This window comes from Dermacentor variabilis, chromosome 8 (assembly GCF_050947875.1).
Source record: "Dermacentor variabilis isolate Ectoservices chromosome 8, ASM5094787v1, whole genome shotgun sequence".
Lineage (NCBI taxonomy): Eukaryota > Metazoa > Arthropoda > Arachnida > Ixodida > Ixodidae > Dermacentor > Dermacentor variabilis.
Window position 1 is genome coordinate 346,524 of NC_134575.1, and position 25,186 is coordinate 371,709.

The 25,186-nt window shown below is 50.1% G+C and overlaps 1 protein-coding gene and 1 long non-coding RNA gene across 10 annotated transcripts in view; one reads left to right on the top strand and one right to left on the bottom strand.

Moving 5' to 3' along the window:
* Nucleotides 1-25,186, bottom strand: part of LOC142589514 (sodium-independent sulfate anion transporter-like) — a 562,847-nt gene that overhangs the window by 227,517 nt on the left and 310,144 nt on the right. Inside the window, exon 1 of one of the 9 annotated variants that reach the window (XR_012829870.1) lies at nt 4,046-4,468. The exons of the other annotated variants lie outside the window; for them this stretch is intronic. The gene's annotated coding sequence lies outside the window, so the exon portion shown is untranslated. Of the gene's footprint in view, nt 1-4,045; nt 4,469-25,186 lie in introns of those variants that run through there. 9 annotated transcript variants of the gene reach the window in all.
* LOC142590849 (uncharacterized) lies at nt 5,796-7,020 on the top strand. The gene is made up of 3 exons (XR_012830237.1): nt 5,796-6,031; nt 6,110-6,251; nt 6,947-7,020. It is a non-coding gene; the product is annotated as an uncharacterized LOC142590849 (long non-coding RNA).

Below are 25,186 nucleotides of genomic sequence, written 5' to 3' on the forward strand. Positions count from 1 at the left end.
TAGTCCGGCAGCGTTGACAGTGCTTTTGGTTGCTCGGAACAGACGCTGAATCGACGCAGGTTCCACTTGCGACGGTTTTGCGTTTGCACAAAAGCGGAAGTAGCGGAAGTGAAAAGCCGCAGAATAAGCAAACTTTTACACTCAGTGGCGTGTTCTGTCTTATCAGTTGCTAATAAGATGGTTATGTTTTCTCTTCCCCAGCCTAAATCAACGTGTACTGAAACGCAGAATTCTTTTCAAAAGTTCTCTCACTTGTGCGCGCTTCGCCTCCGTAGCTTTCCCTTCATAGCCACAAAGTTGTCTGTGCCAAATGCGTTAGCGAGGACAGACAGCTATGATCTGATTCGTTCTTCTTTTCTTTTTTTTTTTTAAGATCAAGTTGAGCGTACTCAAGTTTTTAAATTAATAATACGGTGCCTATTTTACATCCCAGCGCTGGAACAGATCATTTTTATTTAATGTACTGGTTTCAAGAACGAGCTAAACATTGATAGAGAAGTTAGTTGGAGTTACGCCCTCGATGGTGCACATAACTTCTTTGTTCGCGCCGGAGCACGGGCTTAAAGTACAATGTTTGTTATTACGGCCTGTTTATGGTTTAAATTCATGAGTGCGTTACAGTTTATTTCCATTTTCTAACGGCGTGATCGTTACGCGCTGGATATTTCAGTGAACTATGATAGAATTTAATTTTTCGTCATAATTTCTGAACAGGATGAGTCCGTGGTAGTCAAAGAACCGAAATGTAGCTCCTAGCTTATTAAAATTTATTAAACACATTTATTGCTGAGCTGAAACCGGCCAGCCATCGAGGAGCATTATAGTCGGATACAACTTTAGAAAAGAGTATCCGCCCAGATCAGCGAAGCGCGACAGCCGTTGCCTCCGCGACTAAAATAGACCCGCTCAAAAACCGCGCTTCTAGAACACGTTATTATCGGTATAAATACTTTTGTAATTTGATGAATGGTTTAGTAGAGCTCTCGTGATTGGAATGCTACAGCACATGCTAGAGCACATGCACATCACTAGAGGAAAATAACCCCGTGCCTTCTACAGCGCTGCGCGTCGTCGGCTTTTTAGCTTCATTGAAAAGGAAAAAAATTGAAAGAGCAGCTCTGCATTGCTCTAGCGCTGGTTTACATGTACACTGCACGTTTACTACTCGTTTTCCGAGCTTAAAATGAATCAGTTGCTATTTAACAAGTACTTAAAAAAAATGCTTTGTCACGTATACGGTATATACATAACGAACGAGAAGAAAGGAAACAGGGGGGCCCGATGATTATTAGTCAAACCTTAAGACGCTAGCAATGACACCAAGGACAGCATAGAGGAAATCAAGGACTACAAATAATTTCATCTATGCTGTGTTTGGAATCCTCGATTTGTTGGCTGGCAACCGCACTGAAATCGCCGACACACGGAATCTCAAAAGTTTCTGCACTGTGTTAACCCCTCATGCCGGATTTCTTCAGATAATTAATTATCTAACTCCATGCTAAACCATATAATACTAGAAGTCACCATCACCTAAACCTCGCGCCATATTTTGCCCGTACGGACACTTTTTAAATACAGTTTCTTTCCCTGTGTAATTGAATATTGGAATTCTTTGCATGGTCCTACACGTTCTCTTCCTTTAAACTTATCTTTAGCGACTATTGAATAGGTAATTCATGTTTTCATTTGGTCTGTATTGTTCATCTTGCCTCTATGCTTTGTCATTGTTCTGCTTTTCACACCCACTTCTGCAACAGCTCAACAGGGATGCAATATGTACAAATAAAATAAAAATAAACTTTTCCAATATTATAATTAAATGAAAAAAAGTGTCAAGGAGAAAACTGTAGAGCAACATAAAAAACTCCCGATACAGTTTTCTGTTGCTCAACGCATGCAACATAAGCGTTTTTCCGAGCTTGAAAGAAGCCCGCGAATACATGAAAAATTGCCGTGGCCGCTCGAGGCACTTTGCATATATTCGCGGGCTTCCTTCACGCTTGGGAAAGCACTTTTATGAAGCACGTATTGAGCAACATAAATCTGTATCGGGAGTTTTTCATGTTGCTCTACAATTTTCTCATTGACACTTGCATCTAATTAAAACATTCGACAAGTGCATTAATTAATTAAGACTAATTATGTAATTATGCAGCATGCAAAAGAGATATGAGTATCTCCAAGCGACGGCAAACAACATTACCTTGGTTCTGTGTAGCTACGTGACATTTGCATATTTTCACATCTTGCTACATGATAGTTGGGACACCCCGTATAATTACATATACTGTGTCTGTGCATGGTGTTCACAGTGGAAATTAAAAAAAAAATGTTGAAGTGAGAAAATACGGATGAGGTAGCCGCCGCTGGTGCTTTATTGCGCTTGTCCTCCTATTGTCAGAATGAGCAGAAATGACGCGAAAACATGAATTAACAGCCGTGCACGTCCGCGCCAACAATGATACATTAAGCGTTCCGCCGCAATAATATTTTAAGTGATAATGTAGAGGCAACTAAAAAAAAACCAACTAAATGATGTTAGTGACAGAACACTCTGGTAATGACACTTTAAGGAGGGGGGGGAGAGTAAGCTTCGGCATCGCTCTCGGAAAATTCCGGAGGGGGCTCGGGAATATATATATATATATATATATATATATATATATATATGACAAATAATATAAGAATAAAAATGACGAAAATATAAATATTAAAACAATAAAAAAGACGAAACAAACAACGAAGTTACGTATTTGTCTTATGTGTTTGTCTGAACAAGGCCACCGCCTTGTTCCAAAAACATTAAACATTAAAAGAAAAGAAACCAAGACGTTAGGTTTGGCCGGCGTGCGCTTTACCCTTGACTATGAGCAATCCCGACCAGACGAGTTTTTGTCGAACTCTTGGTTTCATCAATCTTAGTTATTCTGTTAATTTCAGATAGGCAGATCATATTGTCACGTGGTAGTGACGGTTGAGAAGGCAGCAAAACTGTGATTAACGAAACGAGCGTTTTATTGGGCGAACTTGTGCCCTCAAAAACAGGCTACACTCAAAGAAGGATGGTAGCGGCGAACACGATCGGCAGTCGTCGAAAATCTGATGAGCGGGTCAAGCGCGTTGGCTTTTCGTCGAATGTTCCAGAGCAATCGCTGGGGCCCGCGTGCCTTCCACAAAGTTCCACATTATTCGCGTCGCGCACACATGTAATCAGATAACACAAGTTGCGGTGAAAGACAGTGGACGTAACTGTCGATAACATTCCAGAAACTTCTTTTACATGCAGGCGTGTCCTGCGCGGTGCGATAACATTTGTTAGGCGGAGAGAAGTGGTCGCCCGATAAAGATAAAGAAGTACACGTGTCAATATGCGCATATGTGCGAGCATGTGAGTCTTGATTCTGAAAACAGCACAGCTGCTCGTCAGGCCGTTTCGAGGCACAGCGTATCGTGGCTATATACAGAGTGTCCCCGCTAACTTTCGCAGATTTTAAACATATATGCGAATGCCACGAAGCTGGACAGAAGGAAGGGAATGTTGTTTGCCATTGCTTGGAGATACACAAATTTATTTTTTTTCATTTGTTTGCCATTGCTTGGAGATAAACAAATTATTTTTTTTCATTTGGCCTAATTAGGCAATTAGTCTGAATTAATGAACTTAATTCTCAAATATTCAAAAAGACAGAAAAAAGAAAAGGCTCAAGGTTCCACGGAAAATTTCCGCCCGCACGGAGTAAAAATTATACTCCGATCACACAGAGTATAATAAGCTCACAACTGCGGGGTCGCTATAGAGGAATGCTTTTGCATCGTGCATGCGATGAACGGTACAGGGGCGTTTTTGCACTTGGCCGCCCGTCGTTTTCCCACATAGCAAAGAGACTACACACCATATGATCTTTAACGAACTCGACACGTGCCAATATCCCTTCTTGCATACATGCGCCTAGTAGCCATGCTTCTTGATTGTGTCATCGAATTCCGCATCTAAATGAACAAAAAAAAAAAGTGGAACTTGGCGAACGTCGCAAAAACGTACCGCATTTCTTCCGCCCTATCCGCTTACAATCCATGCCCATAGTTATTGCTGCAGCTGCACGTCTTGTGTCTCCGGCGGCGAAATCCTTTGGGACAATTGTTTTCCTCAATTCCCCTTGCGGCTATGCGCGAACGCATGCGTCTTCGTTGCAGCGCTGCGCGCGGACTTGGGTTCCAAATCGTCGGCACTGTTTCCAGGTCGCCGCAAACGCGGACGGGTCATCGGATGCTCTTCGTGCAACACTGTACGCTCGCTCGTGCGGCATGACCGTGAATACATACGCACACGACGCGTTCAGCGACAGGTGCTGCGGCGCACAAAGCAGATCAACGGCGCGCGAGCTGCAGCGAGCGTTCTTCTACTGAGCAGATGTTTTGATCCAGCGCCGACGACGTCGCAGCTCGGTCATTGTCAGCTGGGCTGGCGCTCGCACAGTGCGGTTCTGCGACGTTCTGCATGTAGGTAAATGGCCACTCGATTTTATGGCGCAACGTAAATGACCTTTTATTGCTAACAGTCGGCGAGCTCATGGCCAAAACAAATTGTCCCGACTAAATAAAGTATGCGGCAACCGCAAAAGCAGATTTCTGATATTCCCGCTCTCGCAGCGCAGTATTTAGAGGGACATCATAGAGAAAGAGTAAATTTAGTCTGATAAGAAGTATTCTTCCAAATGTCTATTGTTGTAATTGTTCCTGTATAATCGGTCGAATAATTGTTACAAGAAAAAAAATGGCCGACGATTACGCTTCTCGGTAATACGATCTTTGAGCGCAGCTGCTGTCTTATTTCAACAACAGGCAACCTTGCTTCAACCCGCCAACACATGCTCAACAGGCAACCGCATACAGAACACGCTGTGCCAAGCGGAGGCGGTTCTGCGTTTCGGATTGGGCGGCACACACCGCGATCCGCCGCTATCGAGCCGGCGCTCCGTCAACGCGCCATATTATATGGGTCAACAAGGCTGATTCTTGGGCTAGTTGGTACGGTTTACTCATAATGGCAAAGCCTTTAGCGCAATTAAAAAAAAAAAGACAGGGACGTGACAGAGACACAGGACAGCGCTATCCTGTGCTTCTGTCACGTCCCTGTCTTTTTTGAATTGCGCTATAGGCTTTGCCATTATAGTGGGTCACCGCCGCGGAGAGGTGGGGAGGGGGGACATTAGCAATTATTATTCAATGTTTCTTCTGAGGTGGGATGAGGAAATGGGTGGAGAAAAGGGGTATTGAGTAGAGGTCACGCACTCATTCACTCACAAACAGGCCTCAATGTAGCCGCACAAGGTTGGGGTGGAAAGTACTTTTGAGTCACCGCAGCGACACTGCGCCAGGTAAGGGGAGGAATAGGGCAAGAGTGGAGGCAGGATAAGGACAGCCAGGCGCAAGCACTGCCAGAGGCGACAAATGCCATTGAGGAACGCGCCCCGCAAACGGGGAAGCGAGACACACGGCTGAGAGCCGTACAGCCACGCGTCGCGGAGACGGAGGAGCGGAGAGCCGTGGATCACGCGCGAGAATCACGGCAAGGAGCGCCCGCCGCCAGCACCGCGGCAGTGCCGCGACAGCGGGAGAAGGGATCGATGGCGAGGGCGGAGTGGACGGTAACGGCGAGAGTCACCTCAACGGCGCTGCGCGGAGGAAGGGGGCGAAAAACGTTACTAGATTACTTTCAGTTGTCAAACTCCGCCTCGGCACCTGGCCCCTTTCTGTCGCGCCCGCGGGGTGGCAAGCGCGACACTATCGGCCTAGTGTTCCTGTATATGCTCCCGCAGGGAGCAGAGTTGCGCATACCTTTTCCGGCACCGCTCGCACTGCTATTCACCGAGCGCGATCACGTGGCGCAAAATGACGTCAAATGATCAATCGCGCGCTCCGAAGCCAACTTTACGGACACGGCGCCGACTTGTTTCTGTCAGTGCCATCGAAATTGCAATCAGCGGACCGTCGAACGCGCGTAGCAACGATCGGCTCCTGGTTGCAGGTACGGTATTCGAGGACAATAAGTTAATGAGTTCGGTGAAGTGCTACGAAGCAGATCATTTTGACACTTGTATTGCAGTATGACGGGTTGCAGCGCACCAAACTGCGCAAATCGCACGGAAGGTGGCAAAGCTTTTCACGGGGTGCCGTGCGGACGGACGACACCGCCCGGCTCCGAAAGGGGCCAGGATACGCGAGGTCCGTTCGCCTTCTTTACAGAGGTGAGTTCGACTTGTTTAAACGAAAGCGACATTCATCTCGATTAACACTTCTGTAGACGCTGAAATGCGTACGCCTGGCATGAGATATTGTTCAGTTGTACAATTTTTGGTGTATATGTGCAGCGCGACACAGACGCGGTACAAAGAAAGGACGACACGTCTGTGTAGCGCTTACCAACTCGCTCAATTCTCTTTGTTGCTTGTATGATTGTTATGATTATGCGGCTCCAGAAAAGTGTGTTCAGAACAGAGTAAATACTAGCCGGTGCAATTGGCCCGCTGCACCATGGCTTTTCTCTGCTCCGTTTTATTATTATTTTTTGTTGGCGTTCTGATTTTTCATGTAAAGTCGATTGATGTTCTGGTGTTCATTGTTTTGTAGTAAGCGAAAACACCGTGCGCTCCCGCTTATAAGACAGCTGGGATAGCTATAGCATTTAGCGCCCGCAATATGTTGCTTGTTCGATTATCCTTAGTCGACGCGTGAGGAATGTGAAATTATTTTTGTACATGTAATAAGCTCTGTTTTATAGTAAATTAACCTGAGTAGTATGAAGAGATAAAGAAAAAAATGTGCTGTCATATTACAGTCTGCAATGTGTGAATAATTACTTTGCCAGTTTGTCATCTTATGTGATTAGCTAGTCAAATAAAAATAACCTGTTGTTACTCTTAATAACTTGTTGCCTTTCCAGTGGCTTTGAATTCAGCCCCCCAAGGCTCCAACAACCAGCACTCATCTCCTGCTGCCACTGGCCATTGCTCATCCATTCCCTTGTACGAAATAAATTTTATCTAGAAGCTCGTGCATCTTACATCTTTTTCCACTTGCAGATTTCCTGCTACGAAGCAGCTGTCAAGTTTGCGGTATGAATCGTAAAAATAAGCTATGCATAAGATGTGCGCATGTGAACATTTCAAATGCGTTTAAATTTACGTGTCTGCACTGCATATATCGAAAACGTGCAGCTGCTGTGAACGACGTTTAGTGATGAATGACGGTCAACGGTCACTGACATAATTGCAGGCACGATAATTCTGTTGGCAACATCCATTATTCGTCTCGTTTTGGCAGCCAAAATGTGCTCACAGAATTGTCTACCACACGTGCGTGACGTTTTCTTTAAACACCCTTTAAAACATTTCTTGCCTTCGGCCTCCGCGAGAAAACTTCACATGCGTGCTCAAAAACATCGTACCGCTTTTTGTTGCAAGGTAATGCGCTTTTGCACGCGAACTTTTGAGCTGTTCGAGCCACGGGCGTAGTCAGGATTTTATTTCGAGGGATCGAGGGGGTCCTATACTTTATATGTGCATTCGTGCGTGCGTTTGTATATGTGCGTGTATATATGTACACACAAACTAAACATTTCGGGGGGCTGGTACCTCTACGGCTACGTCAATCGTTCGAGCTTGGCGGCGCTGGCATCGAGGCACCCTAGGCCAACTAGGCCAACTATGGCGGCAGCGCCACCTCGCGAGAGGAGACGGCAGAGGGTCACGTTTTCGCGCCGCTCCCAGGCGGAGTTTTACGACTGAAAAAAAGTAGTAGCGATGGGGGGGCGAAAAGATAGGCGAGAACACGTGATCCGGCTTTGGAGGACAAGGGGAGAACAAGGCTCGCGACGTGCGCGAGAGATGGCGCCAGGAGCACGCGCAGCTTAGAGTTACTGTATATGCTACCAAACCTTTAGCGCAGCTAGAGCAGCGCGCTGGCCACCTAGACTACCTAGAACCACCTAGACTAGGAGTCCTAGCCTAGTCTAGGTGGTTCTGGTCGGGCTTGGCCGCCATCTTTCGAATTGCTGAGTCGCGCTCCGATTGGTCCGCGATGAGGGAATCCGGCGGCATTTACCGCAAAAATCGGTCCGGGAGCGATCGGCGCGGAAGGTGTTATTCCGGCGGATCTCGCCGCCGCCGAACTGGGTTCCGCGCCGCTCCAGGAGCCGAATGTCGCTATACGTTCGCCGGCTCACCCTCACTTCTCTCATACGGAACCTCACGGCGACGGCAGACTGCGCCTGGAGTGTCCATACAATTGCTATCGCAATAGTGCGAAGATACTGCGAGAGAACTGGATTGGGGCGGAGACGCGCTTCGCGGTATATTCAGCGTAACTTCACTGCGGGCACTGAGACCGATTGCACGCGTATGTTCTTATAATGGTGCTTTATTTCAACTGCCGGGCCCCAACTGCAGTTGGGGTCGGGCATGACTTGATGTTGAATTAATATTACGTAATTATTCATGTCTTCATTCAAGATAATAATAATAATAATAATAATAATAATAAGAATAAGAACTTGTTTATTTCCATCGACGATGGAGGAGACTACTGGTGAAAGTAGCTTGAGAAGTCTCCTATTCACAAGTCTCTGTAAATCTCTTGCATTGTCGGCTAATAGCACTATGTCACCCGCATACATTAGTTCGGGGACCTTCTGTTGCCATTCTTTTGAGACCATTTGCCCACTACGCATGCAGAATAGCTCAAACTCTAATTCACTGTTTTCCAGTCATCCTTCTATGCCCTTAACATAAAGCGTAAGCAACGACGGAGACAGAGGACATCCTTGCTTCAGTCTCCCTTGAATTTCCACCACTTGATTACATTTTCCACCTTCCCACCGGACACCTGATTTCTGGACACGCTGCGCGATCTAGCGGCACGGCCGAGAAGTCTGCGCGATAGAAGCGCCTGCGAACGGCGAAATTTCTTTTCATCGTTTGCCGCACACTCAGTGACCCAAGTTGGTGAGAGTTTCACTGAAGAGCGGCACATGCCCAATGTTGGCGCAGCTCGCGAAAGCGTAGGCCTGAAAGACGGTCATCGAAAAGCGGCACATACTTAGTCCATTTGTAGTGCAGTCTACTAATGCGTCAGGCTGCTGTTCTTGAGGAACCCTTGTGACGTGGGGTCGATTCCGCTCAGCATCAGAGAAATTTAAGGACTCTTTCTTTCATTGTTGAGCGGCACATTCCCAGTGGCACATAGCTAGCTACCTAAGCTGACGTCCAAGACATTAATTGAAGAGCGGCACGCACCTACTGCCACATACTCAGTAACCCAAGTTGGCATCAAATAGGTTCATTAGAGACCAGCAGGGACCGAGTGGCACATATCCAGTTATTTAACTCAGCGTCAAAGAGTTGCTTCGAACAGCGGTACCTACACACTGCCGCGTCTACAGTGATCTATGTCGGCGTCAAAGAGGTTAGTTGAAGAGCGGCACGTATGTACACCCGTGAGCAAAAGTATACGGACCACGGGAGCGCTTGCCAAACTGCGTCGACGCGCCGTCTACCGACGCGGTGCCTGCTGTCGAGAGGGCCGCTAGAGCAGCGGTGCGCATGCGCGTCCCATCATATCTGCGGGCCAGACATGTAGCCTTGCCTGACGTGGCTACGGTGCTCGTAGACTAAACGTCCACTGGGCGTTGTTTTCTCTGTTCCACCGCGTCTGGGCCGTTGTTTTACGCAGCGGCTGGGCTGGCACGCGCGTCCGCCGCGCTCCGTTTTCATTCTTTCTTTGGGGGGATAATCGCGAGCCGCAGTGCCTTCTCTGAAGTCTTTAGATGACTCGCGCAAAATGGCTTTCTGCGGCGTTGTATTGTCTCGAACTGTTCCAATGTTTGCTGCCGCAGGTAGAAGCAAGGTATTGCAATTGGTGTCCGCCGTCGCGTTAAGAAGTATATAGAACTGAGTTGCTGACGCTACTATGCTCCGCAAGCAGCAGGGTGCTAAAAGGAGAAATTAGCGGCACCGTACAGCCTTTATTTCTTCATACCCTTCAACAAGGCTTGAACAAAAAATGCACACGAGGGTGCCACTACAGGCAGCTGCGGCAACGCTGACACATTCGCGAGAATATAAAATCAGGTGCAGCTGTGTGGTGCACGCAGCCGTGAAGTTCCAATTACAATTGCCCCCTTGCGAATCGGGTCGGGATGACGGACCTGAATCACTGGTCGGGGTGACCACCGACAGACTCCGGTCGTGAGGCCACTTAGGACAAGCCAACGTGCTGCTGTTATTGTCGGAGATTAGAATTTTCATTACTGTGTGCATGAGTTCATACGCTGTTGATTTTCCATAGGCGGCGATGACGCCTCGGAGGTGCCGTGGTATCCGCTCGTAACGCGATGCCGTGAGGAGAACCCGACAGCAAACATTGGAACAGTTCGAGATAATACAACGCCGCAGAAAGCCATTTTGCGCGAGTCATCTAAAGACGTCAGAGAAGGCACTGCGGCTCGCGATTATCCCCCCAAAGAAAGAATGAAAACGAAGCGCGGCGGACGCGCGTGCCAGCCCAGCCGCTGCGTAAAACAATGGCCCAGACGCGGTGGAGCAGAGAAAACGACGCCCAGTGGACGTTTAGTCTACGAGCACCGTAGCCACGTCAGGCAAGGCTACATGTCTGGCCCGCAGATATGATGGGACGCGCATGCGCACCGCTGCTCTAGCGGCCCTCTCGACAGCAGGCACCGCGTCGGTAGACGGCGCGTCGATGCAGTTTGGCACGCGCTCCCGTGGTCCGTATACTTTTGCTCACGGGTGTACACACTGTCACATACTCAGCGATTCTAGTTGGTACGATGGTTGCTTTCGAATCATGCTACAGCACCGCAAACAGATTCGCTACCCATACGACCACTTACTATCCAGTGGCCCAGGTAAGCGGGAAAACAGATATATAGATAGATAGATATCCTCTGGAAATTGCATGAAGTGCCGTAAGAATGCTAATGTAGTAATATTCCTATATGATGTTTAAATGACCACTATACATATATATCATAAGAAGCCAACAAACACTGGCACCAAGGACAACATAGGGGAAATTACTTGTGCTTAATAAATGAAATAAGGAAATGGTAAATATAATGGAAATTAAAGTAGATGAAAAAACAACTTGCCGCAGGTGGGAACCGAACCCACAACCTTCGCAATGGCAAGTTGTTATTTCATCTACTTTAATTTCCATTATATTTATCATTTCTTTATTTCATTTATAAAGCACAAGTAATTTCCCCTATGTTGACCTTGGTGTCAGTGTTTGTTGGCTTCTTATTATATGACTAATAAAAAATCGGGCCCCTCGGTTAACCCCCTTTCTTCTCGTTCACTACACATATGTGTCATGTTCTTGAGGACAACAGACAATAAACTTCTACTCAGCAGTGCCTCCTGGAGCTCGGCTGTTAGCAGAATCAGCTTGATCTTAATTCCAATATGTGGTCATCAGATTTCCAAAAAGCCCATTGTGGCGGATTATTCAAAGCGCGAACTACAAAGCCAGTGCCAGGAGGCTGGAATTCGTCCTTACACTGTAACCGTGCTTCGAATACCAACCCAACGTTCTTTTCTAATGTTTTATTTATTTAGTTTACACTGAAGTCTCTTCTACGGCTTTATCCACGTTTTTGGGAGCTTCGCAGGACGCGTTTAACTTCATAAAGGTTAGCGGTGCGACGTTATATATATGCGGCTCTTACACGAGTGCGCATCTGAATTTTTACTGTGCCAAAGGTGAATCGCCGAAGCCGTGGTTGCAACGTTTGTGTCGCATTCTCCAGCGCTCGAGAATCTCATGCACGTCACCGTCGAGGAGGAAGCTAAAGCGAGCGAGCATAAAATATCCTCTCCCTCGCATAAGTGGATGATAAGTATGAAGGAACGTCGCTGGCGTAGCGACGACATACCGCGTGCCGCGCAGTTTGATGTGGAATTTCGAGATAAGGTGGAGCGCGCTTGCAAACAAGTGTGGCAGCAGAAGTGGGGCCTGTTGCTCGGGCCAATGCTTTCGGTGCAATCCGAGCAAGCAAGCGCCTTGATTTTAGCGATGTGCATACATAGAAACAACAAAATGACAAAATCAAGGAATTTCATGGAGGACTTTCTTCTGTCTCTCCGTTTGTTGCGCTAATTTGCTCCTTATTAATACAAACCAACTAATCTCGTAGCTTGTCCTATCCAAACCCGCCGTGGTTGCTTATTGGCTATGGCGCTTAGCTTGGTTAAGCCAAGAATGCGTTGCATATTGCGCGGTCAGGTGGTGGCTGCGGCCGCGCGCGACCGCGCCAGTTGGGGACCAGCTTTTCCTCCGTGACGTCACGCGCCGGCGCAGCGACCCTAGCGGGAGGAGCGGGAGTCAGATGGTGGCTGCGGCCACGCGCGACCGCGCGAGTTGGGGCCCAGCTTTTCCTCCGTGACGTCACGCGCAGGCGCAGCGCCCCTAGCGGGAGGAGCGGGAGTCAGGTGGTGGCTGCGGCCGCGCGCGACCGCGCGAGTTGGGGCTCAGCTTTTCCTCCGGCTGTCGTGACGTCACGTCACGTGGTTGCGCTAAAGGTCAATGGTGGCTGCCCGGCCGCGCCCAAGGGCTGAACTGAGTGATTGCAATATGCAACGCATAAAAGATGAATCATCGCGATGGCACATCACTGCAGTCCCCGTAGGCGTTGAAGTCTCTACAATGAAATTATTTTTGAACAGCTCTGATGGCGCCTTCGCAACAATGGTCGCTTGTATACTGTCAAATGCTCATATTCTGCGGCCTAAAGCTCATGGCACGGTGCGAAAACGCGCACGCGGCGAAAACGAAACAGTGCGCGGACAAGCATGCAGACGCGCATTTGGTCGCTGCGAACCTGTGCGATCGCTGCATTGAGGCTTCATTCTATTACGCTTCATTTAGTCATACAAACACTATAAGAACATATTTCACATAGTTTGCTCTCAGCGTTTTGCCTACCTTTCACGCAAGAAGCCGGTTCGGGAGACTCCATCGCGGCGACCGCGCGCAGTGGCGTTCACTGTATACGTATTCGGTAAAGAGATAACGTCTGTAAACGATTCTGTGCTTTCAGTTTACCCAAGATTATTATTTAGACAGTAAAAAACTTCTCTCGTTTCGAAAGTACTTACAGAAATGTCCGGGAGAGCTCCCGCGTGGTGTTTTCAGAGAGCGCTGACAGCAAAACCTATGAGGAGCGCGCCGCGTGATCCCTCATACTACGCCAGCGAGGCGCTTCCGATAGATGGCGACTCCGTAACTCCTCGCCGCCAATAATGGCAAACCACGGAATGACACACCGTACAATAACAACGAGGGTTCACAAAATATCAATCGTTTACTGTCTGAGATGTTACCCTTGTATGGAATGCGGTCAAGAGAGGACATAGAGACGCGTATACTACAAGGCTTAAAAATAACCAAGAACTGACAGTTCGTAACTTGCGCTCCATCATTCTTGTGTAGTTTATCCTTGCGAGGATTGCCATTAGTGCTCAGTGAATTACACGATCAAAAGGATGGATAGGTGGGATAGTTGGTAATGCATTAGAATAATAATAAAAAAGCTTAGAGCGCCAAAAACACAAAGAACGTAGAAGACTCAATTCCAGAGCGCGGCACAGATGTGGTCGGAAAAAATTAAATAACAACAACAAAAAAAAACCGACGATCACGACAATCCCTGATGCTCCCTGAGCGCAGCTCTATACATGTTTTCATATCGCGATATATTGGCTGGCGAGGACAACCTGTCTCGTGCGGCATATTGCAAACAGAGCGAAGTGTGGCGCGACTGCCTCGCTGATCGGGAGATCGCGAGATGCAGCACGGTGGTGACGCGTCTGTGCGATTTACAGCCACCGTAGCAGACAGACCTCCGCTCACGCAGCGCTTTGTTTTCACATATAGTAACGGTGTACGCGCTCGCCGCATGCCATCGGTAAACAGAAGACGGCTCGCAACTCCGGCGCCATCTCGTGGCGGTCGTTGCCGCAAAGATCGTCTTGCGCGGCGCTGCTTTTTTCTTCTCACGCTGTCGCCATATCCTCCTCCTCCGCTTTCCTCTTCACGCTCTCTTCGCTATCGCCGTCTTTCATCCCCGATGTGCTCTGCTTTCGCTCTTTTATCCTTCGATGTGATCGTTCGCTCGGTTACGCCGAGGGACGATGCCGAGTGCCGCCGCCGCTAAACGTAGGAACAGGCGCCGACGAGTTGCGCTCTAAAAGCATCTGCGAATCCCAGGTGTTGTGGGAAATGTGTTAAGGAAAGATTTCATTGGTGTTTTAGATGCTGTTCCTGCTTATCGACCATTTGCAAATAAGACCACTCGACCGAGCTGGACACGTTTTCACTGAGAATCGCCTAGATCAACATAAACTCAACGTACGTCAGTGGCCAACTGTGGAGTTGATGTAACTCCCAAGTCTAAGTATATGATCTCTTTGGCGCCTGTGGATTAGGGTACCTCGATGTCCTCCTCACCCGCCTCTCCGTTCTCAGAGCGGGCGGAGTTGCGCATTGTGTTACCTTATATCTGGATGAAGCCGCACCTTCAGTGTTCTCGGTTCTGCAGACAGACAGACAGACAGACAATGAACTTTTATTCAGGTCCTGAGGGACTAGCCGGTCGAGACCCGTTGGGGCCCCCGGCTCGCCGCTGGCTGCTCCCATGTCGGAATGGGGAGGCCAAGCCTCTCCGCTCTTTCACGGGCCCTCTGGACGGCCATGGACTGGAGCTTAAGTTGCGTGCTAGATATGGCCTCGTCCCAGTCCCGTTCGCTGGTGAGGGACGTATCCCGTAACGCAGGACACTGCCAGAGCATATGAGGTAGAGTGCTAACCTCCCCACAATCCGGGCACTGTCGGTCAATTTCTGGAGAAATCCTGCTTAAGAAACTTCGGGAAGGATATGACCTCGTCTGAAGCATCCTAAGCGTGATCGATTGTGATCTGCATAGATTTGGATGCGGAGGCGGGAAGCGCCTGCGTTCCTCTTTATAATGGGAGACGATCTCGTGAAATGTTAATAACGGGTCGCTGTGGCCGAGCTCCTCCGGATCCAATGTAGCCCCATCGCCGTCGCGGCGCGTTAATTCTCGCGCACGGCGGTGAGCAATTTCATTGGGGTTCGGGTGGCCCGGCAGCACGTTGTCGCCCATGTGAGCTGGGAACCATGTAATATAATGCACGGGGTCACAATTAGTTCTGGATTTGTTTTTCAGAATCATTTCCTCATTTTTCACCTTAACCGTTTCTCGTCATTCAGAAGAGCACGCATCTGGTCACCTCCTTGTCTTTCCCTTTTCTCTCTCTCTCTCTCTTTCTCTCTCTATGTAGCACTTGATCATGCACGTGCCACGCATGACGACGGAACGACCATGACGGCTTCACAACCATGGAATGACGACCCTGGGGAAACGACGACGGCGTAACGATAACGCGATGTCGATGCTGGAGTGACGACGGCGGGGTGACGAAGGAATTTCAAAAGATGAAGCGCCAACAGTGACAGCGCACTAAGAAGGAACAAATACAGGGCAAGGAGCTTCCTCTTCATCTTTTGAAAGCTATGTACCAAGGAGCCCCACAACGTGTTTTACTGACGAAGGGAATGACGTAGGTGGAATAACGATGTCGGCATGACGGCCATAACGATTATGATGCTGCAATGATTCCAATGATATGACGACGACGACATGACGACAATGGTATATGACAAATGTGGAATGACAACGACTCAATGACGAGGACGGCGTGACGACAAAGGCATGACCATAATAGGAAGAAGATTATATATACGATGACGATAGTCCAATAACTACAATAATTTGACGCCGATAGAACGACCACGGTGGCATGACGGTGAGTCTTTGACGACGACAGACATGAGGATAAAAGGACGATGACGGTATGACGACGACGAAGACGACCCGGAGATAGCGGTGTTATAAATATATAACGCAGTGACAGCGACCGAGTGAAGACGGTGGAAGATAGACGATGCACATGACAACAAATGAATGATCGCGATGTCATGAAGAAGAAACTTTATTATATATAAGGCGATAAAGTGACGACGACGGCATGAAAACGACGGCGTGTTGGTGTTGAAGCGCATGCCTGCGTTTGAGTACCTCACCTGCCGCCGCCGACCGCTTCGATTCGCAATCCAGTGTTTGATTGCGATATGTCTGGTACCGGCCAATCGTCTAAGTAGCCGGTAGCCAGCAGGAATGTCAATTGTATGGCGATCACGGTGTGACGACGACATTACATTCAGTATGACCCACGCATTCGGCAAAATCTATTCGGCAGGATAACATCAGCGGCAACAGCGGGAAAGTCGAACGAAGAGGCCAAGAAAGCTAGGCTTCAAAAAGAAATACCCGCTGTTCGGGCCCGCGACTTCTCCACTGCCAGATTGGAATGCAATGCATTCCAATCTGGATGCCGCCGCTGCGGCTGGTAATCGAAACTGTGACCTCGTGCTCAGCAACGGCAGGTGAGTCAGTGAGTGAAGTTACTTTATTTCGGTCCAGAGAAGACGCAGGGAAGACCCCGCGCCACCCGGCTAGTCCCACGTATGGAACGCCAAGCCGAGCTTGACGGCCCGATCGCGGACACTCTGGACGGCCAAGGTTCGGTTGTTGAGTTCGGGGCTGCCCAAGAGCGTAGCCCCTCCTATCCTCGCTGAAGGAGGAGCCGATGGCTTCATACTCCCACAACACATGGTCCAATGTTGCCCTTAGTCCACAGGCAGGGCAGTCCACACTGGGATATCTTTCAGGGTATATGGCATGAAGAACCGCGAGGTTAGGGTACGCACGGACTTGTAGAAGTCGAAGGGTAACCGCCCGCGCCCTGCATAAGGCGGGGTGCGGGAGGGGGAATACCCATCTTGACAGATAGTAGTGTGTGGTGATTTCATTAAACATAAGCAAGGGTTCCCCGCGGGCAGGGGGACTGCTGAGGCGGCGCGGTCAGTGAGTCCTCGCGCGGCCTCGTGTGCGCCCTCGTTAGGGTTAGAGGGAGAACCCTCAATCGACCCCAAGTGAGCGGGAAACCAAATGAGAGAATGCGGAGAGATACTTGTGGCGCTTTGGAGAATGCGGAGGGCCTGGGGGGAGACCATACCGGTTTGGTAGGCCTTAATGGCTGCCTTGGAATCACTATATATTGCCTCTCTGCGACCATCGAGCACAGCCAGCGCGATTGCAACCTGTTCGGCTACCACGGGCCTCGAAGTGCGTACCGTAGCGCAGCAAGTGAGCCTTGAATTGGAGTCTACGATGGAGACGGCGAATGCCTCTTGTTGGATATATGCCGCGGCATCCACAAAGCTTGCCTCAATGTGGTTATTGCGGACATGCTCGAGTAGAGCTGTACCCCTGGCCAGACGTCTGCTGACGTTGTTTGCGGGGTGCATATTGCGGGGAAAGGGCGCGATGTGCAGGTGAGACCTGCGATGTCGCTGGAAATCCGCACGGCGTCGGGGCACTGGTCGACAGGATTGAGGCCCATCTCGCCGAGTAACCTGCGGCCCGTCGGGGTGCCGGATAGCCTGAGCAGCTGTGAGTGCCCTTGTGCCTCGATAATTTCTTCGAGCGTGTTGTGGACTCCGAGCTTCAACAGGTTTTCGGTGTGGGTGCTTGCAGGTAAGCCGAGAGCGAGCTTAAAGACCTTTCTGATGAGTGAATTGAGCTTGTTCCTCTCTGCAAGATGCCAATTATGCATGGCCGCCGAGTATGAAAGGTGGCAGAGAACAAAAGCATGTATAATGCGGATGAGGTTGTCTTCCTTGATTCCCCGGTGCCTGTTGGCGATCCTCCGAATGAGGCCGAGAGCGCTCTCCGTCTTGGCGGTGTTTGGATCCGGACTGCTGGTACGATCCGTTGGGAACTCGGCGCTGACGCCCGTGGTTGTACCTGGGTCGCAAGCCCCAAGGGTAGCGTTGGCCTGGCGGCCTGGGGTACAACTGGAAGCATCCGAAGGTCCCGGCAAAGCATGAGTCGACTGGTAACAACGAAACAACTTGTTTATTTTAACATCGCAAAGAGTTGGCGGTCAGGTTTGACCGAAGTAGAGAGACGGGAGAGCACTTCACTCAACAGAAGAAATCGGAGCCCTCCTTTTTGCGTCCGGGGGCAGCTGTTTTTATACTCTCGCAGTTGAGGGCAAGAAGGAACCCCTCAAAAGACGAGCACGTGAATGTACAATGGGCTAATGGTGACGCACACTGTCGTAGCGATGCCGTAGCACCATGACGAGCACGATCTCGTAGCACCCTGTCGAGCACGATCTCGTAGCACCCTGTTGTAGCGCTGCCGGACGGGCACAATGACTGTAATGAGAGGATGGTCCCTGCTTTGGCATCGCCTGTTTCGGGCACAATGACTGGAATGAGATCCCTGCTTTGGCATCGCCTGTTTCGGGCACAATGACTGGAATGCGAGGATGATCCCTAGGCGGTCGCATCGCCGCAGTCGCGCCTGGAAACACCTGGCGATGAGTGTTGCGGCGACGACGATCGGGCCAAAATGTCTGCCGCCCCGCCGCAGTCGCGCCGGCAAAACCACGTGTCGCAGGCGAAACGCAACAGACCGCCCCGCCGGGGGAAGGAGATCCCGATGGACAGGGGACTGCATCCGCTGGCCGGAGGGATGTCGCTTGATGATGCTCATAACCGAAGTCGGGCGTCCCTCGACGTTTCTTGAGCGCAGCGCACAGAGAAGGCCTCGTTCTCTCGTTCAGGTTCGCACGGGACACTGCAAAGTGACTTCGGGAGAGTTCACATTTTTGTTCTCGTTCCCGGCAAGCGTTAGAACTACGCTGAAACTCAACCGCTCAGTCAGCAAGCACGGCACAACCCTCACTAAGCCCTGCCAGGCTCTTTCCCCTTTTTATACCACTGCCTAGTTCCTTACAGTAGTCTAGCATCACTCAGAACGCGTCCACAAATTGAAAAATTGCACTAGAAAGCATATCATCACTTTGAAACACTAAACAAAAGCAATATGTTAAAAAAAAATCCTGCCTCAGGAAGAAAAACATCAGTAACAAACAATTTTGAGGCTGATTCCTACGTTAGGGGCTTCGACTTAAGCCATCGGCGTTACCGTTGAGACTCCCCTTTTTGTAACGCACCTCAAAGGAATATTGTTGTAAAGCGAGGCTCCAGCGCAGGAGGCGGCCATTTTTGGGAGAGATGGTCTGCAGCCATTGGAGAGGGCAGTGATCCGTCTCAATGATAAACCTCGAGCCGGCTAGATAGCATGACAATTTCTGAACGGCCCACACGAGACACGCACACTCTTTCTCGGTGGCGCTATACGCCTGCTCACGACTGGACAGCTTACGACTAGCATACAGGACGGGGTGTTCTACTTCTCCATTTTCCCGTTGGCACAGTACAACGCCCATGCCTCGCTCACTAGCATCGCACTGAACAATGAACCCTTTTGTATAGTCTGGCGATCGTAGCACAGGCTGGCTTGTTAGGGCACTCTTTAGGGCGCTAAAAGCTCTTTCCTTTGTCTCGTCCCAGACGACTGTTTGAGGCTCTGTCTTTCTTAGAGCATCCGTCAGGGGAGCCGCGATATCAGAGTACCTAGGGATGTACCTCTGATAGTAGCCGGCGACACCCAAGAACGACCGAATATCGGTCTTTGTGCGCGGTTGCGGAAAGTCTCGCACAGCGGCCACTTTTATTTCAGAGGGGCGGCGACGACCCTGACCAATCACGTGACCGAGGTAGACAACCTCGGCCTGTGCTAACTGGCACTTAGGAGCCTTGACTGTCAAGCCCGCTTCGCGCAGGCGGGTTAGCACTGCCCGCAAGTGTGCCATATGCTCAGACCAGGATGCGGAGAATATCGCTACGTCGTCTAGATACGGTAAAGCGAATTCTTGCTGTCCCCGCAACACTTTATCCATGAGACTTGAAAAACAGTATGGCGCGTTCTTCAAACCAAAACTCAACACTTTAGGACGGAATGTTCCCATTGGTGAAATGAACGCCGCATACCTACTAGCCTCTTCTGTAAGTGGAACCTGCCAATAACCCCTGACAAGATCTACGGTGGAAATAAACTGAGCGCTACTAACTTTCTCAAGGCGCTCCTCGATGTTAGGGATCGGATAAATTTGATCCTTAGTGATGGAATTAAGCCTGCGGTAGTCGACGCAAGGACGAGGTTCCTTGCCCGGTACCTCAACTAAAATCAAAGGGGAGGTATAATCACTCTCACCTGCCTCAATAACACCGAGCTGTAGCATTTTCTTTACCTCAGCCTCCATAATATCGCTCTGGCGGGGTGACACCCGATACGCCTTGGATCGTACTGGCTCTGTGGAGGTAAGTTCTATATCATGAGTAAGTACAGAAGTCCTACCAGGCCTCTCAGAGAACAGACCTTGAAACTCTTGTAATAGCTGGTGTAGTTCGGTTTTCTGCTCGGGCGACAGCGGTGCTTTACTGATAAGGTCACTAATGACTTGACCGGTGTCTTCCCTGTTCGTCACTGAGCCTAGTCCTGGAAGCTCGACCGGAAGCTCTTCAGGAACGTTTACCATCATGCACACCACTGCTTCCCTTTGTCTATAAGGTTTGAGCAGATTACAGTGGTAAACTTGCTGTGCTTTCCGCTTTCCTGGCAGACTTACCACGTAGTTAACGTCCGACAGTTTCTGAACAATTCGTGCTGGGCCCTCCCACTGCACGTCTAGTTTGTTGTTTAGCGATGTGCGCAATATCATGACCTCATCGCCAACCTCAAAACGACGGGCCCTGGCTGTCCGATCATAATAAACCTTGGCCCTCTGCTGGGCCTTTGTCATTGCTTCACCTGACAACTCCTGTGCCCTTCTTAAGCGTTCGAGGAGCTTAAGTACGTACTCCACCACGACTGGGTCGTCGCCCCTACCTTCCCATGATTCTCGAAGCATGCGAAGCGGAGATCGAAGCGAGCGACCGTACACCAGTTCAGCTGGCGAAAACCCCGTAGCCGCATGCGGCGCGGTCCTTAAAGCAAACATCACCCCAGGCAGACACAGCTCCCAGTCAGTTTGATGTTCAAAACACAAGGCTCTCAACACGCGCTTCATGACGGAGTGGAGCTTCTCAACGGAATTCGACTGTGGGTGGTACACTGAGCTGTGTAACAGCTTTACCCCACACCTTTCGAGAAAAGTTGTCGTCAAAGCGCTAGTAAACACTGTGCCCTGATCTGATTGGATTTCCGCAGGGAAACCAACTCGCGCAAATATGGACAGTAGTGCATTAACTATCTCAACTGAGCTGAGTTCTTTAAGCGGCACTGCTTCAGGGAACTTTGTCGCTGGGCAGATCACAGTCAAAATGTGTCTGTACCCCGTGGCTGTTACCGGCAGAGGTCCCACAGTATCAATAACGAGCCGTCTAAAAGGCTCCGTAATGATAGGTACCAATTTCAACGGCGCCCTTGATTTGTCCCCTGGTTTGCCCACCCGCTGACAAGTGTCACATGTCCTCACGAAATGGTCTGCGTCCCGAAAACACCCTGGCCAATAGTACTCTTGCAAGAGACGGTCCTTAGTTTTCTTAACTCCTAGGTGTCCGGACCACGAACCCCCGTGTGACAAGCGCAACAGATCCTGACGATAGCATTGAGGCACGACCAGCTGATCGAACTCCACTCCTCTTCGGTCTAGATACTTCCGGTACAGGACTCCACCTCTTTCCACAAAACGCGCAGTTTTCCTGGCGATACCTTCTTTGACATTGCAGCGCACGTTTTCCAGGCTGCCATCCTTTTTTTGCTCGGCTATCAAAGCCGACCGGCTGACTTTTAGCAACCTATCAAGTCCGTCTGACGTAGGCGCGATGAGCAAATCAGTAGATAGCTCTTCTAACTTTCCCGAATCGGGATTTTCCTCTCCAGTATCTGGCGCCTTCAACGCTACAGACTCAATTTTATTCAGTTCGGGCGTGCTCTGAATATCAGCTTGCTGCGCCTCTGACCCTTTTTCGTTGTTTGATAACGTCGGCCCCGCAACTACCGCCTTTGCAGCGAGCTCCCGAACCTTCGATCTGGTTAAGGCCTGAACACTAGCTTCACCAAACAAAAGCCCCTTCTCGCGCAGGAGGTGATCGGACCTGTTTGAAAATAGGTACGGGTACTGGGGTGGCAGCATAGATGACACTGCCGCCTCTGTCTCAAGCGCTCCGAAAGGTCCTTCAATAAGCACCTTTGCTACTGGCAGACACACGCTATGAGCTTCCACGGCTTGCTTGATCCACGCGCACTCGCCCGTGAACATATGGGGTTCTACGTAAGATGGGTGAACTACATCCATCGTAGCTGCGGAATCGCGAAGCACTCGGCACTCTTTCCCGTTCACGAGGAGGTCTCGCATGTAAGGCTCGAGAAGCTTCATGTTCTCGTCAGTGCTGCCTATTGAAAAAAACACAACTTTTGGTGTTGTTTCCGGACACTGCGCTGAAAAGTGACCCGGCTTCTGGCACGTATAACAAACGCGCGCTTGCCTCATCTCGAACCGCTTTCTGCGTTCGGCTTCGGCTGCCGCCGTCTCCTTAGGTTCGGTCGCACTGCTTCCACTCGCATCCGCACTACGCGTGTTCCCCTTTGCTCTTGGGTGTGAACTTCGGCCTCTCAAACTTCGAGCCAAATTCACCCTTTTGACCGTCCTTAGCTCCGCGAGCCCGACGCGTCACAAACTCCTCGGCTAGCTCAGCGGCTTTAGCCACCGTACAAACGTCTGGCCTATCCAAGACCCAGTATCGCACGTTCTCAGGTAACCGACTATAAAACTGTTCTAGCCCGAAGCACTGCAGAACTTTATCGTGGTCACCAAACGCTTTCTCTTCTTTGAGCCACTCCTGCATGTTCGACATAAGCCTATACGCAAACTCTGTATATGACTCACTTTTGCCTTTCTCATTTTCCCGAAACTTCCGACGGAACGCCTCCGCAGACAGCCGGTACTTTTTTAGCAGACTCGATTTTACTTTGTCAAAATCCTCTGCCTCCTCTCTATCCAAGCGAGCGACTACGTCGGCCGCCTCGCCGGGTAACAAAGTGAGCAAGCGCTGTGGCCACGTTTCCCGAGAGAACCCCTGCTTCTCGCACGTTCGCTCAAAGTTAACCAGGAACAAACCAATGTCCTCTCCAAGCTTAAACGGCCGCATCAGGTCAGTCATTTTGAACAATACTCGTTCTCCTGCACCGTGTGCCTGACTTCCATTACGAGCGCGTTCCATCTCTACCTCGAGACGCTTCATTTCCAAAGCGTGTTCGCGCTCTTCTTTTTCTTTCTGTTCTTTAAGTTCACGCTCTTCTTTTTCTTTCTGTTCTTTAAGTTCGCGCTCCTGTCTTTTTGACCTCTCCTCAATAGTCTCAAGGCATTCCGACAGCTCGTCATCCTCAGCCTCTAACTCAAGAATAGCCTTTAGCAGTTCAGGTTTTCTTAGTTTGTCTGAGACATCCAGACCCAACTCTCTTGCAAGCTCCAACAATTTCGGTTTGCGCAACGACTTCAAATCCATGGCTGCTCTGAATGCTGCTTTCTCTACTGCTTACTATTGTCTTGCCGCAAACTAACCCGGCAGCAACGACAACCACAATTACCAGCTCTGTTTCTAACACTAACAAAAGCCTGGCAAAGCTCAGAAGAAGAAAGTCCCGCACTCACCAAACCTCGCAGGCAGGAATTCCACGCAGTCGTTCCGCTGCAGGCAACCAGTCGTCACACAGGGCTCGTTGCACTGCTCCCGGATCGTCGTTGAGCTGCTCAGCATACAGTCAACTGCATCTCTTCGCTGCTGGCCTCCGTTGTCGCGATCTCGCCGCTGGCAGACAGTTGTTTGAAGTCGGAGGCGATCTCACCGCTGCCAACCAGATGTTTGGATCCGGACTGCTGGTACGATCCGTTGGGAACTCGGCGCTGACGCCCGTGGTTGTACCTGGGTCGCAAGCCCCAAGGGTAGCGTTGGCCTGGCGGCCTGGGGTACAACTGGAAGCATCCGAAGGTCCCGGCAAAGCATGAGTCGACTGGTAACAACGAAACAACTTGTTTATTTTAACATCGCAAAGAGTTGGCGGTCAGGTTTGACCGAAGTAGAGAGACGGGAGAGCACTTCACTCAACAGAAGAAATCGGAGCCCTCCTTTTTGCGTCCGGGGGCAGCTGTTTTTATACTCTCGCAGTTGAGGGCAAGAAGGAACCCCTCAAAAGACGAGCACGTGAATGTACAATGGGCTAATGGTGACGCACACTGTCGTAGCGATGCCGTAGCACCATGACGAGCACGATCTCGTAGCACCCTGTCGAGCACGATCTCGTAGCACCCTGTTGTAGCGCTGCCGGACGGGCACAATGACTGTAATGAGAGGATGGTCCCTGCTTTGGCATCGCCTGTTTCGGGCACAATGACTGGAATGAGATCCCTGCTTTGGCATCGCCTGTTTCGGGCACAATGACTGGAATGCGAGGATGATCCCTAGGCGGTCGCATCGCCGCAGTCGCGCCTGGAAACACCTGGCGATGAGTGTTGCGGCGACGACGATCGGGCCAAAATGTCTGCCGCCCCGCCGCAGTCGCGCCGGCAAAACCACGTGTCGCAGGCGAAACGCAACAGCGGTGATCTTTCTGAGTGCGGTTCCATTGGCACCGTTAGACTCGATATACATCCCCAATATTCGGAGCGAGTCGACTCTGGACACCGGAGACCCGTCACCAGTGCAAAGCCGTATTTTGCTTTCGGACGCCGGTTTCCAATCACGATGGCCGCCGCCTCTGGGTCTTTTCTTGTAGAGAAGTAGCTCAGATTTCGATGGAGAACACCTGAGCCCAGTGGGGCGGAGGAAGCGCTCGGTCGCATCGATGGCGCTCTGCATGGCGGCTTCAACTTGGCCGTCGCTCCCGCCGACGCACCAGATGGTGATGTCATCTGCGTATACCTTTCGCAAGAAATCACCCTCGGTTCACGTGGCACGCCTCAGGGCTCAGTCATCTCGCCAACATTATTTACCATCGCAATGACCGGGCTTTTTAAGGGGCTCACGAAGATTCAAGGAATCAACCATACCGTCTATAGATGGTATGGTTGATTCCTTGAATCTGACACTGAACATCCTGATTCC